We start from the raw sequence: 19,393 nt of genomic DNA on the forward strand, positions 1-19,393 counted from the left end.
CAGGGGTATCATGTCTTTTAAATAGGAATCATTAAACAGTTTTAACTTTTCCTTGGTGCTAGAAGATCGTTACAAATACAAATGCTTCAGCATTGGGACTGGAATGTATACTTGGGTTCAAGCTGACTTGACTGCAGCCATCTTGAGTCATAACCAACTTGACTTCCCTGGTTGGTTTTCCAAGACTAGTAGTTTTCTTTGTGTCACAAATAGTGAAAACCGTTATAATGGTAAGGAACTGTATGACCAGGCCCTGACCGGGAAATGTGCCTGGCATCTTTGATACCAGCTTGAGATCAATCAGATACATGGATGAAGTCACTTCAGATGTGACTGTGCTGTGTGTTTATGGGGAGCCAGGGGTAAAGGTCAACACTACCTGCACATGTGCTCAGCCCTTACCATCAGGGAAATTCCAGCTAGCAAGAACAGAACATGCACTTGGCGAGACAGGAGAAAATCTTTTAACTGTGAGAGGCTGAGACACAGGCACACACTTTGTAAAGGTCTGTACAATTTCTTGCAACTTCTATGGGTCTGGTAACAGAGGTGGTCTTCAAGTTCCATGTCTACCAAAAGGAATTTCCACCAGGCATGTTTACTAGAGCAGACATTTTTATGCACAGACATTAGGTGGGCAGCATTGCAAGGATATATTTTTGTACTTAGATCTTATGTGAGCAGCAATATAAATATATAAATTTTTGTTAGACTATCAAACTCCAATGTGGCCAAATTGGGAAGAAGGACAAAGTGCCCAAAGCATCTTGCCAACATTACTGCATTAAATAAATCTCCTTTTTCTGATTTCCACTTTTAATTGGCCTATTGAGAGTAGATGGTTAGACCTGCTTAGGGGTATATGTTGCAACCCCCGAGGTCAACAGCATTGGTAATAATTAAGGCATAGAAGCTTTGGCAGGTAAAAGGATATCATCCTTAGCAAACAGGATCTGCAGTTTGACCTTTACCAAGATAGCTGTGGTCACTACTCCTCCAGGCAGTGTTTGTTTTTCCCAGAAAAAGGGGTCGGGTCTTTTAACAAGCAGGCAGAAATCAGCACACTTTAGTAAAACTTTAGCTCGTTTACTTCAACATAACTGTTTACTAGTCAAAGATTTTTATTAAGCTCTTATAACATAGAGCAATAACTTGGTTTTCTTAGGTCTGTCTATAAGACTGTGTGTGTGTGTGTGTGTGTGTGTGTGTGTGTGTGTGTGTGTGTGTGTGTGTTCTCATTATCTCCTATTCATCATCACTATCGGAGCCAAATACCCTTTGTCCACCCACTCTGTGAGCTGATTCTCCCCTTTTGCTGTCACTGCCCAGCAGGTCCTCAGTTCTGGAACACAGGATCTTCCATCTATACTAACAAGCAAATGTCAGATGTTACGTAAGCCTGTTTAAATATATTTAAACAAATGAGCTGACCTGTGTGTATAAAGCAGGGTGTGCTTTTTTACCTGGAATTCTTTAGGGTTTTTTTTGGTTGTTTTTCTTTTTGGACAGAATCCTACTATAGTCCCAGATGGCCTTAAACTTATCTTATAGACCAGCCTGGCCTCAAACTTGTGGCAATCCTCCTGCCTCTGCTTTTTGAAAACCAGAATTATAGGCATGTGCCCCATGCCTGAAGCTCTCTACCTAGAATTTCATGGTGCTTTTCTGTCCCCTCTATACAAATCCAAGTGCAAACTCCATTATTCTCCATTCATTCGTCCTAGAATAACAGGTCTTCAAGTGTCTTCTTGCACCCATGTAGTCTGACTCTCACATGTAAACTTTGCTGTTTCCCAAAACAAAATTTATATTATTTATAAATATATATATGCCACACACAAACCCCCTTGCTGTCCCAAACAACTGTTTTGTAAGCTGAGAAGCCTGGGCCCCAAAGGCAGATGGGCAGCTCAAGTTTCCATGAGCCCCTAGGACAAAAGGGCCCTGTTTGGGGGAGGGACATCTGGCAAAGAAAACATTTCAGCACTCAAAAAGATTACCAGCTCAAAGCAGAAGAGCTTTCACTAGGAAGGGCCTCCAAGAAAGACCCTGGGGCGGGCCCGGCCAACCCTCTAAAGGCACAAGAAGAGGCTCAGATTCTGTGACAGGACAGGACCACAGAATCTGACACTAAGCTGTGTGCTGGACACAGAGGCTTGGAAGTTTCCCACACTGAGAATGTGGTTAACACAAACCCCGCATTCACTGCGGCTGAGGGCCCACAGCTCATCCGTCCTTCATACCAGAACACAGGTCACCAAGAATGAAAGCCGCCTGTTACATGTCCACACAGCACAAGATCCCAAAAGTCTTCCTCCAGGCGCTAGCCCTGCGGCTCTGCCTGAAGCTCTCTCTCCTCCAAGCACTCTCCCAGGCTTGTCAGATCTGGCCCAGCTTCTACACCCAGTGCCCTGGCCCAGTTTGGCCACCTCTGCCTGAATCACCAGCAATTTCTGGTCATGCCCTGCCCTACCCTACCTAGCCCCCAACTCATAAAGTCATCCCATACCACATAAAATGTCTGCACGCAGCAGTATGTAACCCCACACTCCAGGCTGGAACTGGAGTACACATTCTATACAGCAGCCCAGCCACATCCGTCCACCTGACTTCACTGCACCTACCATTTCCAACCTCTAGGCTCTACCCGCTCACACAAGCTCTCTTCTGCCCCAGGCTGCTCTGTCCATATCAGACACGGAACAAAAGAAGTCCACATGCCCAGATCTCACAGCAAAAGAATGCAAAAAATATTAAAGACCAAGGCGGTCGCTCTCTCCCAGCCAAAACCCACCAATCCTGTAGAAATGTTGCCCATTAGAATTAACTTTATGTGTCCCAAGGCACAGCATTTAAAAGAACAATTATAAACGTCATTAAAGAAGTCACGGAGTTGAAAGCAGACACAAAGAAACAGCTCAGTCAAACTAAGGAGAAAGAGCTTAAGGAGAACAGGCGCCTGAGGGACGCCCAGCGAGCCATGAACAGCCAGGTGCAGTGCGGTGCTGTACCCCAGTGGTTGGAGGCAGAGGCAGGCAGATCTGAGTTCAAGGCCAGCCTGGTCTGCATAGTGCGTTCTAGGACAGCCTGGGCTGTACAATACTGAAATCCTGTCTCAAAAAAAAACAAAAACAAAAAACAAACAAACAAACAAACAAGGAGGAGGAGGAAGAGGTGGAGGAGGAGGTGGAGGAGGAGGTAGAAGAGGAGGAGGAGGAGGAAAAGAAGGAGAAGGAGAAGGAGAAGGAGAAGAAGAAGGAGAAGAAGAAGAAGAAGAAGAAAGAGAGATGGGGAGCCCAAACAATGCAGGGCTTGAGAACAAAATTCAATAAAGATATAGAAACACCGGGGCTAGAGAGATGGCTCAGTGGATAAGAGCACTGGCTGCTCTTCCAGAGGTCCTGAGTTCAAATCCCAGCAACCACATGGTGGCTCACAACCATCTATAATGAGATCTGGTGCCCTCTTCTGGGGTGCAGTCATACAACAACCTAAACAGACAAACTGAAATAATAGTAAAAGTCTTCCAGAAAAAAAAAAAAAGTTCAGAACAGATAGGCTAACAGAAGAACTCTATTAGACTTTTGAAGACTTTTTTACAGCCCGTCCTTCTTAAACTATTCACAGACAACACAGACACACACGTACACATATACATGCACACACGCACACTTACAGAAGGAGTGTGCCAAAACACCATCTATAAAACTAGTATCATTTTTCTGAAAATAAAACCTGGTAAAGACACATACAGAAAGAAAATGCTGATGAACATAAGAGCTGAAAATACTCAATAAAATACTTACACACAAATTACAGGCAAACATCTAAAGAATCATTCATTCACACACCACGACCAAGTTGGATTTATCCCTGAAACACAAGGATGGTTCAACATACACTAGTCAATATATGGAACAAACCACATAAATGGATTTGAATACAAAAATCACATAATCATCTCATCAAATCCAGTAAAAGTCTTTAGCTAAATCCTTCATGATAAAAGTCCAAAAGAATGTAGGGCGAGAGGAAACATACTTCAACATAAGAGCAGCCATGTAAAAGAAACCCACAGCCGACATTATCCCAAACAGAGAAAAGTTGAAGCAATCCCCTGAAGTCAGGAGTGAGACAGGGTGGTCCACCATCCCCTCTCCTTTTCAATATGGTACCCAATGCACTAGCTGGTGCAGTGAAGCAAGAGAAGGAAATTAAAGGGATACAAATAAAAAGCCAAACTCTCCCAATTAGCAGATGATATCACAGAATATAGTAGAGACCCCTTATTTTCAATCAGAAAACTTCTAGAAACAATCAACAAATTCAGCAATGTGGCAAAATAGAGAATCAACTTGCCCAAATCAAAAGCTTTTCTGTACACTAACAACAAGCACACAGAGGTCATGGACACACATACACACACACACACACACACACACACACCCATTCACGATGGCCTCAAAGAAAATGAAATTCTGAGGGATACATATGACTACCCAGAGAAGCAGAGAACCTGTACAGTGAGAACTTTAAACCCTTCTGGAGCTCGATAGAGAAAGACACCAGAAAATGGAAAGATATCCCATGTTCACAGATGGAGTTAATATTGTAAAAAAAAAAAAAAAAATCATTTTACCTAAAGCTATTCACAGAGTTGACACAATTACAATCAAAATCCGCATCTCATTCTTCACAAAAACAGAAAAGGCTATTCTAAAAGTCACATGAAATCACACAGGACCACCCACCCCCATATAGCCAAAAACATCCTCAGCAAAAAAAAAAAAAAAAAAAAAATAGGGCAAAGGTGGGGGGGACTACCATTTCCTCTCTCATGATCTATTACAGAGCCGACATAATAAAACAGTATGGCTCTGGTATAAAAACAGACATGTTGGTCAATGAAATAAAATCAAAAACTCAAACATGAGTACACATATCTTCATGGATTTAATATTTAACAAAAAGTGGCAAAAATGTATGCTGGGGAAAAAGAAGTATCTTCAGCAAATGGTGCTTGGATTCTGGATGTCTGCATGCAGAAGAATAAAATAAACCCATATCTATCTCCTTGCATGAAAATAACTCTAAATGAACCAAAGACCTCAAAGTGAAACCTGCCACACTGAAGATCTAGAGGAACGCATTGGCGGGTCCGCCAAGACGTAGGTGTGGGAAAGGACATCCTGATAGGACTCCGATCGGCTCAGAACTAAGGCCAACAGTGCACAACTGGGAGTATATAAAACTAAGATGCCTCAGCACAGCTAAAGGAACAATCAGCCAGGTAAAGGGGAAGCCCATAGAATGGGAATCTTTGTCAGCTGTACATCTAACAGATAATTAATTAATATCCAGAATATTAAAAAAAAACTTAAAGAGTAAAACACAAAACTAAACAGAGTTGTCAATAATTAATTATATTTATATTAAATTATTGATTTTTATTGCATTATATATTGTTAATTATATTGAAATCTTAATTATTCATAATATAAATAATTATAACTGCAAAAAAAGGAAACCATTTTAAAAAGACTCTATAAGAGCACAAGAAACATTTGCCCTTAGAACAGAAGCCAGCAGCATTCGGGTATGAAAATATTCATCTAATCTTCAAGCGCCTGGGCGGAGCAGGGACAGGTCCTGGCCAAAGTTCCCCGTGGAAGCAGTGATTTCGAAGATGAAATAGCTAGCTCAGTGGGACTTTTACACTGCAAATAGGAAATGGAAATCAGCCAACTAGCCATCAGCAAGCTCGCCGGAGCGTTCTTAAAGTCTTATTTCTGTAAACAGCCTGCAGTGGGAAAATAACCGTAGTTAAATTATGGGAAGACTAAATGGGGCCCAAACGCGAAACGCAAGGCTTGGGTCTCCGCGCAGCGCTCGCTGACCACTCTCCCCTCCATCTCTGTTGTGAGCTCCAATGGATGCACAGGACTCTGCAGGAAGACGGAGAGATAACCACCCCCCCCCCCGGCCCCACCCCTATGCTCGCGGCTTCACCACTAACCTCCAGAGATCTCTGGTGCCACCTGGAGGCCATACTACCTCCCAGTCCCTCACTCTTCCCACCACGGGATCTTTTACAGCCTACAGTCCCTCTTCCTGAAATACTAAAACAACAACAAAAAGAGCATTCTTGGAGTCCAGAGCTACCAGATGCTTTTGTGGCTGCGGTGGTCAGCCGCCAGGTGACCCATACTCCTAGGATCTCTCCTTTCTGTCCCACTCTGAGTCCTTTATTAGAGTCTTGTAGGTCCAAAGCGCTAAGTACTGGGATGCCACCCGATGCCCCTCCCACCCGCTCCCCAGGCCACTCCCCTCCCCAGCTTATCCTATAGGTTCTCTTCTTCAAAAGTATCTGGTTATCTCATCCAGTCCCATGGAAATCCCACCTTCCTTAGTCTGATCAGACTGTATGACAAAGCACCTCAGACTGGGTCTCCTATGAATGGCAGTGGACTTCTCTAAGTTTAGAAGTCAGGAGTCTAAGATCAGGGTGAGCAGATCTGGGGTCCGCTGAACTGCTCCCTACTTCAAAGAGGCAGACCCCAGGTGCATCCTCACAGGGCAGAAGAGCTAAGGGACTTACTCCTTTGATCCGCCTTTCTAAATTAAATAATTTAATTTTTTGAGATTAGATATAATTACATCATTACTTCGGTCTTAGGGTTTCCATTGCTGTGAAGAGACACCGTGACCAAGGCAACTCTTCCAGAGAACAACATTTAACTGGCTTATAGCAATTCTACAACTGAGCTTCTAACTTTCTCATCTTCCCTGTTCCTTCCATAGCCTTCACTGGTCCATGAAATCCCTCCCAGAGATAGCCCAGGATGCACTGCTGATAAGAAGTGCTCACCAGGAGTCTCCCAGCCAGGGGAAAGTAGTGGTGGAGGCACGGAGTCGGTCTCTGGTGATGGCTTTCAAGTCTGAGGCTTTCTAGCTCTCTAACTGTACTGAAATGCTGATAACTTCTAAAAAAGTCCTAGAAACTTTCTTGCTCTTTCTGAGGGTAAAGGACTTAGGTGATTGACACCTGTAGTCTAACAGGGAAGGATGAAGCAATGTGGCCTTTGTTCTGTCTCAGCAGGAACTGCTGGGCTCTAACTTTCAGCCTGCTAGTTGGAGGTCACAGGAAGAAAACAGGACACTTTGCCTGGTGGTGGTGGAGCATGCCTGTAATCCCAGCACTCTGGGAGGCAGAGGCAGGCGGATTTCTGAGTTCAAGGCCAGCCTGGTCTACAGAGTGAGTTCCAGGACAGCCAGGGCTACACAGAGAAACCCTGTCTCGAAAAAACCAAATCCAAAACAAACAAAAAAACAAAAAAACAAAAAAACAAAAAAACAAAAACCAAAAAAGCAAAAAAGAAAGAAAATGGGACACTTAGAGAAGTTGTTATAGAGTTTATTACTAAGTTGTAAAAAGTTTCCTATAAAAGCTATCTAAGGGGAAAAGCAGAAAGATCCTAAGTGGAGAAAGGGAAAAATTCTAGGTGGGGAAAGGTAAAATGAGACAGAGACAGAGATAGATAGAGAGAGAGAGAGAGAGAGAGAGAGAGAGAGAGAGAGAGCCTCTTTTCCCCTTGTCTTCAGCCCTTAAACATCTTTCAGAATACATGATCACACGCTACAAAGTTCATCACAAGTTCACACAAAAAATCAAATCATGAATTGAAATAGAAGTTTACAACAGAGAACGTTTACATACATATCCATTAGGAGTAATTATCTAGCTAAACATCCATCACCTGTCTTAGTTCTATAGGCTCACCTAAGGTTTAAAACCATAACTAAGTTATTAGTGAAGTTTTGCATAGATAAACCCAGTCAATATTTTATCTTCGGTCCCAGCACCTCTAATAAATTGTTAGTTCCCGTTTTATGACCTTTGGTTAACTGTTTTACAACCTCTTGGAATGTGCTCTGAGTAGGAGAAAGTCTGGTTATCAACTAAGAGAAATTAACTAGTGACACTTGGGAGACTGGCAGAGTTCTCACTGCAGTCTTGACAATCAGAAAAGGACCTAATAGCAGTCCCATTATAAGAGCTTAATAATCACAGATATAATTTTAGGAATTCTTATAGGATCATCATTAAAACTTAAGTCTACATAGCATCACTATAAGAAAGTACATCTTCATGGATCTGCAGAGATCTGTTCCAAAGGGATGTGCTATTACTTATTGATTATTATATATGTTTAATGATAACAGGAAAAGCATATTAATAATATTAATAGCAGGAATCTTTCCTAAAGTGAGTCCTTCACAGCCTTGCTTAATGAGGGCTCACCTGTCACAGATTATATAATAATCCAAAGCAGGCCATTTCAAGATGATCACCTGCTAGTATATTAGCTTGTCCCATTATGGCTCCTGATGAGTACTCCTTTCAAATCCAGCAGTATATGTCCAGGAAATGCTGTCAGTTCTACCTTCAAAAGACAGCCAGTAGCAACCACCTGGGCACTTAAAGAAAAAATTATTCACATGGCGCTTTGCTTCCATGTATGTTGGTGTGCCACTTGCACGCCTGATCTCATCAGTAGCCAGAACAGGGTGCCAGCTCTCCAGGACCTGGAGTTATGAATGATTATGGGTGCTGAGCTGATAAACCCACTTCACTTGGCCAGTGCTCTGAGTAACTGAGCCACCACTGCCTCGCAGAGTCAGTGCACCTCGGCAGTATTCTTTTTAAAACTTCTAACATGGGCTCGGAAGGATGTGCCTGTAATCTCAGCACTCAGGAGGCTGCAGAAGACTGCTACAAGTTCAAAGCCAGCCTGATTTATACAGCACGTGCAGCAAAGGCAACTAACAGGTCCCTTCTATAAAGACTGAACAGAGAAGAATTCCTAAGCATCCTCTAGCTTCTCAACACAAAAGTCAGAAGCCCTTTAACAGGAGATTATTACTCTCCTGAGATGATCCCGGGATGATCCACACACTTAAGATTAGAACTTAAAATGTAGTGACAATTTTGGAGTTTTGGGTTCTTTAAAAAGCACAGAAATGGTAAAAGAATATGTTCTCTTTTTAATCCTAGGCGTGGGATTAAAAAGAGACTGTGTGACGTTTGGAATTCTGGGAACGTTTTAGTTGGTATATAAATGCTAGGGGTCAAGGGGCAGGGTAAGTTGCTGGTTGGTTGTGGTTAAGTAGTGATACGCAAAGAAGAAACAAGAAGAAATCAGTTTTCCTTGTGGCAAAGATCAAACATGTTCCAAGGAACTCGACCAGCATCCCTCATCAGCAGGAAGTAGCTTACGGTAACAGTGCCGCCTTTTGGACCCCTGACTCTCTATTCAGAGATCTTTCGTTTCCTCTCTATCCCTTTTCCCCCTCTCTTATCTAGTGTTTGGGGGTTGGAAGGGTAGAGAAGGGTAGAAGGAAAAGGAATTCACGAAGTAGCCAAAGACAGCCACACTAAAATCCTTACACTGACCTGTAAGAATGTGGACTGCTCTGCCCCTTTTCTTGCAATCTCATACTCCCAAACCAGCCCTTTGCGCTGGGATGGCCACTCTCATCTTCCTGTTCCTTAGAACTGTTTCCTCATTTTAGAAGATCTTCCTACCAGCATCCCACACGCAGCTCCTCATCTCATAGCTTAAGGATCTTCGCTCATGTGTTACTCATAACTCACGCCCCCAAACTTCGAACACTCTCAACTCCCTAACAACCTCCTCGTTTTCCTCCCCTGGAGTAGTCAGGCAACACATGCCAAAGTCATACACAGTTTATTGACTTGTTGGCTGTCAACAAAAAGGTAGGGCATTAGCACCAGGGAGCCAAGCGGCTCCACAGCCTTCTGTGCACAGACCCTGCCAGAAGAGAGTTGGTCTCCCAGGAGTACAGACACAGGCTCACAGGCCCACAGGAGGGACAAGCTCCAGCCAGAGACAGCAAGACCAACTAGCATCAGAGATAACCAGATGGTGAAAATCAAGCACAAGAACCTTACCAACAGAAACAAAGGCTACTTGGCAACATCAGAACTCATTCTCCCACCACAGCAAGTCCCGGATAAACACACACCGAAAAAGCAAAAGCTGGATTTAAAATTGCATCTCATGGTGATGATAGAGGACTTTGAAATAATATAAATAACTCCCTTAAAGAAATACCGGAGAACACAGGTAAACAGGTAGGACCCCTTAAAGAATTACAGGAAAACACAACCAAACAGGTGAAAGAACTGAACAAAACCATCCAGGATCTAAAAATGGAAGTTGAAACAATAAAGAAACCACAAAAGGAGACAACATTGGAGATAGAAAACCTAGGAAAGAAACTAGGAGTCATAGACGCAAGCATCAACAACAGAATACAAAAGATAGAAGAGAGAATCTCAGGTGCAGATACCTTAGAAACATTGACACAATGGTCAAAGAAAATGCAAAATGCAAAAAGTTCCTCACCCAAAACAACCAGGAAATCCAAGACACAACGAGAAGACTAGACCTAAGGATTATAGGTATAGAAGAGAGCGAAGACTCCCAACTTATAGGGCCAGTAAATATCTTCAACAAAATTATAGAAGAAAACAACGTCCCTAACCTAAAGAAGAGATGCCCATGAACATACAAGAAGCCTACAGAACTCCAATAGATTGGCCCAGAAAAGAAATTCCTCCCATCACATAACAACATACCTAAACATAGTAAACCCAATAATATACAGCAAACCAGTAGCCAATCTCAAACTGAATGGAGAGAAACTCGAAGCAATCCCACTGACCAGACAAGGCTGTCCACTCTCTCCCTACCTATTCAATATAGCACTCGAAGTCCTAGCCAGAACAAGTAGACAACAAAAAAAAGTCAAAGGGATACAAATTGGAAAGGAAGAAGTCATATCATTATTTGCAGATGATATGATAGTATACTTAAGTGACCCCCAAAATTCCACCAGAGAACTCCTAAACCTGATAAACAACTTCAGAAAAGTGGCTGGATATAAAATTAACTCAAACAAATCAGTGGCTTTCCTCTACTCAAAGGATAAACAGTCTGAGAAAGAAATTAGAGACACAACTCCCTTCACAATAATGACAAGTAATATAAAATACTTTTGTGTGACTCTAACTAAACAAGTGAAAGATCTGTATGACAAGAACTTTAAGTCTCTGAAGAAAGAAATCAAAGAGTATCTCAGAAGATGGAAAGATCTCTCATGCTCATGTACTGGCAGGATTAATAAAGTAAAAATGGCCATCTTGCTGAAAGCAATCTACAGATTCAATGCAATCCCCATCAAAATTCCAACTCAATTCTTCATAGACCTAGAATGAGGATTAAACCCAGGATAGGAAAAACTATTCTCAACAAAGAACTTCTGGTGGAATCACCATCCCTGACCTCAAGCACCACTGTACTACAGAACAATTGCAATTAAAAAAAAAAAAAAGCATGGTATTGGTAACAGTGCTGACAAATGGGACTTCATAAAACTGCAAAGCTTCTGTAAGGCAAAGGACACTGTCAATAGGACAAAATGGCAACCAACAGACTGGGTAAAGATCTTTACCAATCCTACATCTGATAGAGGAGTAATATCCAGTATATACAAAGAACTCAAGAAGCTAGAGTCCGGAGAACCAAATAACCCTATTAAAAAATGGGGTACAGAACTAAACAAAGAATTTTCACCTGAGGAACATCGAATGGCTGAGAAGCATCTAAAGAAATGGTCAACATCCTTAGTCATCAGGGAAATGCAAATCAAAACAACCCTGAAATTTTACCTCACACCAGTCAGAATGGCTAAGATCAAAAACTCAGGTGACAGCAGATGCTGGTGAGTATGTGAAGAAAGAGGAGAACACTCCTCCATTGCTGGTGGGATTGCAAGCTAATAAAACCACTCTGGAAATCAGTTTAGTGATACATCAGAAAATTGGGCATAGTATTACCAGAGGACCCAGCTATACCACTCCTGGGCATATACCCAGAAGATGCTCTAACATGTACTAAGGAGACATGCTCCACTATGTTCATAGAAGCCTTATTTATAATAGCCAGAAGCTGGAAAGAACCCAGATGTCCCTCAACAGAGGAATGGATACAGAAAATTTACACAATGGAATACTACTCTGCTATTAAAAACAATGAATTCATGAAATTCCTAGGCAAATGGATGGAACTAGAAAATATCATCCTGAGTGAGGTAACCCAATAACAAAAGAAAACACACACGGTATGCACTCATTGATAAGTGGATATTAGCCCAGAAGCTTGGAATACCCAAGATACAATTCACAGGCCAAATAAAGCTCAAGAAGGAAGACCAAAGTATGGATATTTTGGTTCTTCTTAGAAGGAGGAATAAAATACCCATGAGAGGAGATACAAAGTTTGGAGCAGATACTAAAGGAAGGCCATCTGGAGACTGCCTCATCTGGGGATCCATCCCATATACAGTCACCAATCCCAGATATTAATATGGATGCCAACAAGTGCTTGCTGACAGGAGCCTGATACAGCTGTCTCCTGAGAGGCTCTGCCTGTGCCTGACAAAAACAGAGGTGGGTGCTCTCAGCCAACCATTGAACTGAGCACAGGGTCCCCAATAGAGGAGCTAGAGAAAGGACTGAAGGAGCTGAAGGAGCTTGCAGCCCCATAGGAGGAACAACAATATGGACCAACCAGTACCCCCAGAACTCCCAGGGACTAAACTACCAACCAAAGATTACACATGGTGGGACCCTTGGCTCCAGCTGCATATGTAGCAGAGGATGGCCTTGTTGGACATCAGTGAGAGGAAGAGGCCCTTGGTCCTGAGAAGGTTTGATGTCCCAATATAGGGGAATGCCAGGACAGGGAAGCGGGAGTGGGTGGGTTGGTGAGCAGGGGAAGGGGGGATGGGATAGGGTATTTTTGGAGTGGAAACCAGAAAAAGGGATAACATTTAAAATGTAGCTACAGAAAATATCCAACAAAAAGGAAAAGAAAAAGAAAAAACAGAGAAAAAACAAAAAGGTAGGACATAAACTCCAAAGGGGAGGAGTCCTTTGTCAATCTGTTCTGACACCTGCTGTGTTCCCACTGCTAAAACCAGTGCTGGACTTAATTTCTCAGCTTTGTTGAGTAGAGGGATGAACTTCTGTAATTGTGGAGAACTAGAATATTGCTGGGTCCTGAGCCAACTTATTATCTTGGGGTTATCTTTAGCCTTCCTAATAACTGTTGCTTGATCTAACATCCATCCTTGCTTGTTAGGTAAGTCATTCTGGAATGTGAAGACCTCTAACTTCCCTCAACCAAAGGCTAAGAAAACGGTCAGAGAGCATCTAGGGCACAGAGCACGTTTCCTGCCTTCCCTGTAGCCTGCCTATCTGACGCTCCTACAATGCAGTTATAGTTTCCACTGTTCCGTGTTTGTACAAACATTATGAAACCATCACCGTGTCGAAGATTGGTACTTAGGGTGTCTGTGCTTCCCCAACATTGTTGCTCACACTTGGCCTTGGAATAAACCATCTTGTTCTCCTTTGGAAGTGATGGCTGAGTTTGGCATCCACTGGTAATAATAATAATAGTAATAATAATAATAATAATTCAAAAACAAAATCAAAGTTGGGTCTCTGGAAAAAGTCCTAATGACTTTGAACAGATGAAGAAACATTTATTCAAGGATATCTGTTTACAGTTGACCATAAAAATGGCTGAATATTAAACTAGCAAGACAGCGACTCCACCGTTGATGAATGAGGGCAGCCATGAACAAAAATCCCATTTCTCCCATCTCCCAAGGTTCTGCTGTTTCGAGAATCCAAGGAGACTAGAATCCAAGAGGAGGAAAAGTTAAGAACAAAGACCTACTTGGTACCTTCTGCCAAAGCAGAGACCAGGAGAAACAAAATCAAGTGTTTTCAGCCTGCTCCTACCACGTGGACTCGAGGAATGAGTTGAGGTTTTACAGAGAAAACAGCTGCTGCATCCCTGCAGGAGTGCCATGGGAACCCTGGGCCCCTGTCCTGAAGTCTACACGCCTTCCAGGGCCTGCTGCTCATCCTGGAATGAGAGTGACAGCCTCAAAGGTCTCTGAGATACCTTCTTGAGATCTGGCTTCCTTCCGCGCATGTTAATCTCCCATCAAGCCTTTGCCCACACATACACACACTCCTCTGTTCTGTGTGGTGCAGCGAGGCCATCCAGGTCCGCTTCCCTGTGGGTGACGGTGCTACCCTGGTTGCTCTTGTATTTTACGCTGAGAGATGAGGAGAAGCCCTGTAGCACTCCACACTTGGCTTAATGGTGTGTTTCCCACCACGTGGCCACAGTTCATCCATCTTGGTCGGACTGTAATAAGGATGGCTTTCCCTCCAGTTCCTGGGGCGACTCTTCCCATTTCTGCCTAAGGGTCTCATCACAACAGTATTTCCTGCTCATATTTCTGCCAACACTCTGGTCAGCCACTCAAATGTCTCTAAGACGATCCAAGCTTTGTCTACATACAGGCTCCCTTCTGACCCCTCCCCCCCAATCACCCTCAACACCTTGGTTAGACTAACCTATGGTTCTCCTTACCCGATCTTCCAAACTCTTCCAGCCTCTACCTACTTCTCAATTCCAGGCACTTGTTACAAAACACTGTTCATTATCAATCTCATACTGTATCTGGGCAACTGTAACAAACAACAAAATTATAATATCTCACCCTCATAAAGAAGGCAGGAGGTCCCAGATCAGAGCCTAGTACAGTGTCTAGTAAGAGTGGTGCCTTGTTGCACTCTCTGGGGAGAAGAACCAGAGTTCTCACTGGCAGATGAGAAAGAATGGGGCAGGAGGCAGGGAGCAAACACTTTCCACTAAGACTTTCCACATGATCACTTAATCCCAGTTTCACTAGGACTGCTCACAGCTCAGAAACCTCCTAAAGGTCATCTCCCTTAATACTGTTGTACTGATTACATCTCAACACGAACGTAAAACCAAAAACATTTAAGCCAGACAAAAGATACTAACATAAAAATTGGATATGCCCTGTCAGTCACGGAAGGTAGAGGAGAGGTTTCAGGTCACTGCAGACAGCAAAGGCAGAACGCACTCAGAAAAGCAGGACGGGATTGCCGCCTGTGCACAAACAGCTTGGTAAAGGCTCACAGCACAACTTCTCCTACTGGAAAACCACAGACCACCCCTACCCACTAACTGCCCTCCGCAGCATGTAACCTAGGAATAAGCGTTACAGCTGCCGCGTCTAGTGAAAACACTAAACACAGTGGTATCATTTTTTTATTGATCTTAGACATCAGCAGAACTAGATAACACATTGTTCATCTATCCATATACACATGACAATGTTTTTTTTTTAAACACAAAAGGCTGAATTGCAGGGGCTGCAGGTATAGCTCAATGGTAGAGTATGGTATACCTGTGGCTCTGGGTTCAAATCCAGAACAATACAAACGGGGCTATAACAAAGACAGTTTACATCTCTGGTGCTCTCTGCCTGTTTGCCCTAACTCTTGCTGCCAAGTTCAAGCCTTCACAAGTATTAGGGCCCACTTCCCCAGAATTCTGGTGTCTACCGAAGACCTGGGATATCCAACTTCAGAACAACTACTGGGTTCTTGTACTTTCCACTGAAAGGAGCCATTGTCGGGATAGTTGTACCACAGTCTGTAACCCACTCTAATAAATCCACTTAAAGAGAGAGGAGAAGGTTCATTCCATTGGTTCTCTTTCTCTAGAGAGCCCTGACTACTACAGAGGAAAAAAGTCTATGTGTCGTGTATGTGGTGCATGCATCCATGTGTGTGACTGCAGGCACATGCACCCATGTCTGTGAGTGCATAGATGCATGCAACCATGTGTGTGAGTGTGCAGTTACATGCATCCATGTATGTAAGTGTGTGGTACATACATCCATGTATGTGACTGTGCAGGTACATGCATCCATGTATGTAAGTGTGCAGGTAGGTACATACCTCCATGTGTGGGACTATGCATGTACATACCTCCATGTGTGTGAGTGTGCAGGTACATGCATCCATGTGTGTAACTGCAAGTGCATGCATCCATGTGTATGAATGTGCAGGTACATGCTTCCATGCATATGAGTGCATACATGGGTGTGCAGGTGCATGCATCTATGTGTGAGTGTGCAGGAACATGCATCCATGTGTGTAACTGCAAGTGCATGCATCCATGTGTATGAGTGTGCAGGTACATGCTTCCATGCATATGAGTGCATACATGGGTGTGCAGGTGCATGTATCCATGTGTGAGTGTGCAGGAACATGCATCCATGCATATGAATGTGTAGATGCATTTACCCATGTGTATGAGTAGCATGCATCCATGTGTGCACATGTGGAGACCAGAAGAGGACATGGGATGTTTTCCTCTGTCACTCTCCACCTTCTCCTTAAATCAGGCTCTCTCACTGACGTGGAAGCTAGCCGTTTTAGCTAGACTGGCTGGTCAGCTAGTTCCTATCAGCCTGTTCTTGTCCCTACCTCCCACAATGCTGGGTTAACAGGCGACCACCGCCTTGTCCGGCTTTCTACAAGAGTGCTGAGAATTCCAACACAGGTCCTCATGCTTGCCCAAGTGCTTATCCCCTCGCCTCAGCTCCGATACACGTTTTCTTTTTTCATTAATTTATTTATTTAGTCACGTTACCTCCCGATTGCAGCCCCCTCCCTTCCCTTCTCTCAGGGTCCCCTCATACCTCCCCTATTCCAAACCCCGCTTCTCTGAAGAGAAGGGAAGCCCCTCATGGGTATTCCGCCCTGATACATCAAGTCACAGCAGGACAAGGACGATCTTCTCCCACTGAGGCCAGACAAGGCAGCCCAGCTAGGGAAACAGATCCAAGGACAAGCAACAGAATCACAGATAGTCCTAGGTGCAATTGTTAGGGGACCCATACAAAGACCAAGCTTCACGTCTGCAACACCTGTGTCTGGGCCTAGATCCAGCCCCTGCATGCTCTCTGGTTGGTGGTTCAGTCTCTGGGAGCCCCCATGGGCCCAGGTTAGTTGACTCTGTAGGTCTTCTTGTGGTGTCCCTAAGCCCTCTCTCCAGCTCCTTCATTGTTCTTCTTAGGATAGGTGAGCTACAGAGGCATAACTTACTACATTTTATAACTGGATATATATATATATATATATATATATATATATATATATATATATATATATATATATATGATTATATGTATTTCTTTCATAGCCAATAAACTAACAATGAGAAAAATGAGACGTGATCAAAGAGCAAAAACAGGGGGATCTTTCCATAAGGGAAACAGGTCCAACTGCCAGGGCAGTATACGAGGCAATGGGAGAGACGGCAGAATAAATCTTGGTGGATGGCTTTGTGTGCAGAGAGAGCTGGAGGGGAAGAGGGGCAATAGGTCCAAGATTCCAGACAGGTAGAGAGGAGGGTCAGATATTCGCAAAGAGCATGACCTTGAAAAGAAGCCAGATGTGTCTGCTTGTACAGCTCGGTGACTGAGACGTGGGGGGGGGGTGGGGGGGGGACGGGGGAAGGGGGAGGCGGAAGCCCTGGTCGTTCAAAGCCAGCCTAGCCTACAGATCAGGACCTGACCTCGGAGAAAAAGAGGAGGAGAAAGGGGGAAAGACAAAACAAAACAAAAAACCAAGTTGTAGATCTAAATAACATTTGGGGATTAGAGGAGAGGGGGTAAAGCCAAGAAGAAAAGTTAAGGACAATTTTCTACAAGCAACAAAGAGTAAGAAGAGGCAAGACTGAGCCAGGCCCCTCCCAGGAGCAGGCAGCCTGTGAGATCACGATTAGGTGGGTAAAGTACAAGTCAGAGGGACAGCTGAGATAAGGAACGGGCCGCGGGCGTAGCCAGCTACTCAGTCGCTCTTTTTGGCACCAGCAAAACTTACCTTCTGGACGGGCAGATTTCACAAGCTCTGGTCATTATTTGGCTAGGGGGTGTCGCCCTGTGTGCAAAGCACAAGGCCCTGGGTTCCCTCCGGCCCTGGCTAGTTTTCATGTCAACTTGACACAGGCTAGAGTCATTCTGGAAGAGGAAACCTCGATTATGGCAAACCTGTGGGCAGTTTTTAAATTAATGATTGATATAGCTGGGTCCAGCCCACAGGGAGTGGCGCCACCCCTGGGTGGTGGTGGTGGGTTACCGGATGCTATAAGAAAGCAGGCTGAGCAAATCATCAGAGAGCAAGCCAGTAAGCAGCACCCCTCCATGGATGGTCTCCATGGCCTCGGCATCAGCTCCTGCTTCCAGGGTCCCGCCCAGTCTGAGTAACTTCCCTCAGGGTAGAATGTGGGACAGTAATTTGAAATGTACCCTTCCTCCCCAAGTCGCTCTCGGTCACTGTGTTTATACCAGTGCTACCCATGCCCCAGCCACACCCAAAGAAAAATAAAGCTTTTCTGCATGACTAGACTGAGTCTACCTCCAATCTACTATTTTCTTCTTTAACGCAGCTTAAAAAACAAAAACAAAAACAGAGGGATGCGGGTGTAAACAGTACACTCAAGGCCAGAGGTCCGTCCCCAACATCACAAGAAAGAAAGGAAGGAAAGAAGAGGCACTGTGGGAGCCTCACTGGGCAATGTTCTTTCCTTGTGTAAATCAGGACACGATCGAGTCGCTTGACCAAGGTGACACCTTGCCTGAGCAGCAACCCCACTGTGGCCTCCCTTCAGATTCAAACTGAAATGATTGTCGGTAAAGCATGTAAAATCCAGGCACAGGACTGCAGAGCTGGCGCAGTGGTTAAGCTACAGCGGCTCACAGAAATGTGTTGTTAAGGACTCGATGCAAGAATAGCCAAGGGGAAGAGATGGGGGGAGGGGAACACTCCCCAGAGGTGCCACGCCTTCCATAGACAGGCCTATTCCAGAGGACTCAGGCTCCATTTAACTCCACATCCAGGGCATCTGCCATACTCTTCTGGACACCGGGCACCTAACGTGGTGCAGGCAAAAACACTCATGCACATAAAAATAAATAAAAGGAAATAAAACTGTAAAAAGAGAGAGAGAGAGAGAGAGAATAAAAACAAAATAAAAAGTCAGCTTGGTAACGTACACCTGTAATTTAGGCACTGTAGGGTCTACATCACCTGATGATGATTGCCTCATAGAGAACCCCCTGAAGAACAACAGAGGTAAAAATTCATTCATTCTTGAACAACCAAAAGGCACCTCTACATACTATGGAAAAGAAAGCAGCATTCTGTAGTGACTTAAGCCTGTCATTCCAGCACTAGGTAGGGAGACTGTTACAGATTAGCCTGGGCTACGCGGTAAGAGGCGAGCTAGCCAGCGCTACACAGCCAAATCCTCCCATCTCAGAAAAAGAACTACATTATCACACATAGTTCACACTCCCTTCAATATACCCAGACACTTAAGAGCTAACAACCTATGCAATC

The 19,393-nt window shown here is 43.9% G+C and overlaps 1 protein-coding gene across 4 annotated transcripts in view; it reads right to left on the minus strand.

Moving 5' to 3' along the window:
• The window catches only part of Atp7b (ATPase copper transporting beta), a 77,174-nt gene that overhangs the window by 53,699 nt on the left and 4,082 nt on the right, over positions 1-19,393 (minus strand). Inside the window, exon 2 of one of the 4 annotated variants that reach the window (XM_052162178.1) lies at positions 17,876-18,012. The exons of the other annotated variants lie outside the window; for them this stretch is intronic. The gene's annotated coding sequence lies outside the window, so the exon portion shown is untranslated. The remainder of the gene's footprint in view (positions 1-17,875; positions 18,013-19,393) is intronic. 4 annotated transcript variants of the gene reach the window in all.

This window comes from Apodemus sylvaticus, chromosome 18, assembly GCF_947179515.1.
Source record: "Apodemus sylvaticus chromosome 18, mApoSyl1.1, whole genome shotgun sequence".
In the NCBI taxonomy this organism is placed as follows: Eukaryota; Metazoa; Chordata; class Mammalia; order Rodentia; family Muridae; genus Apodemus; species Apodemus sylvaticus.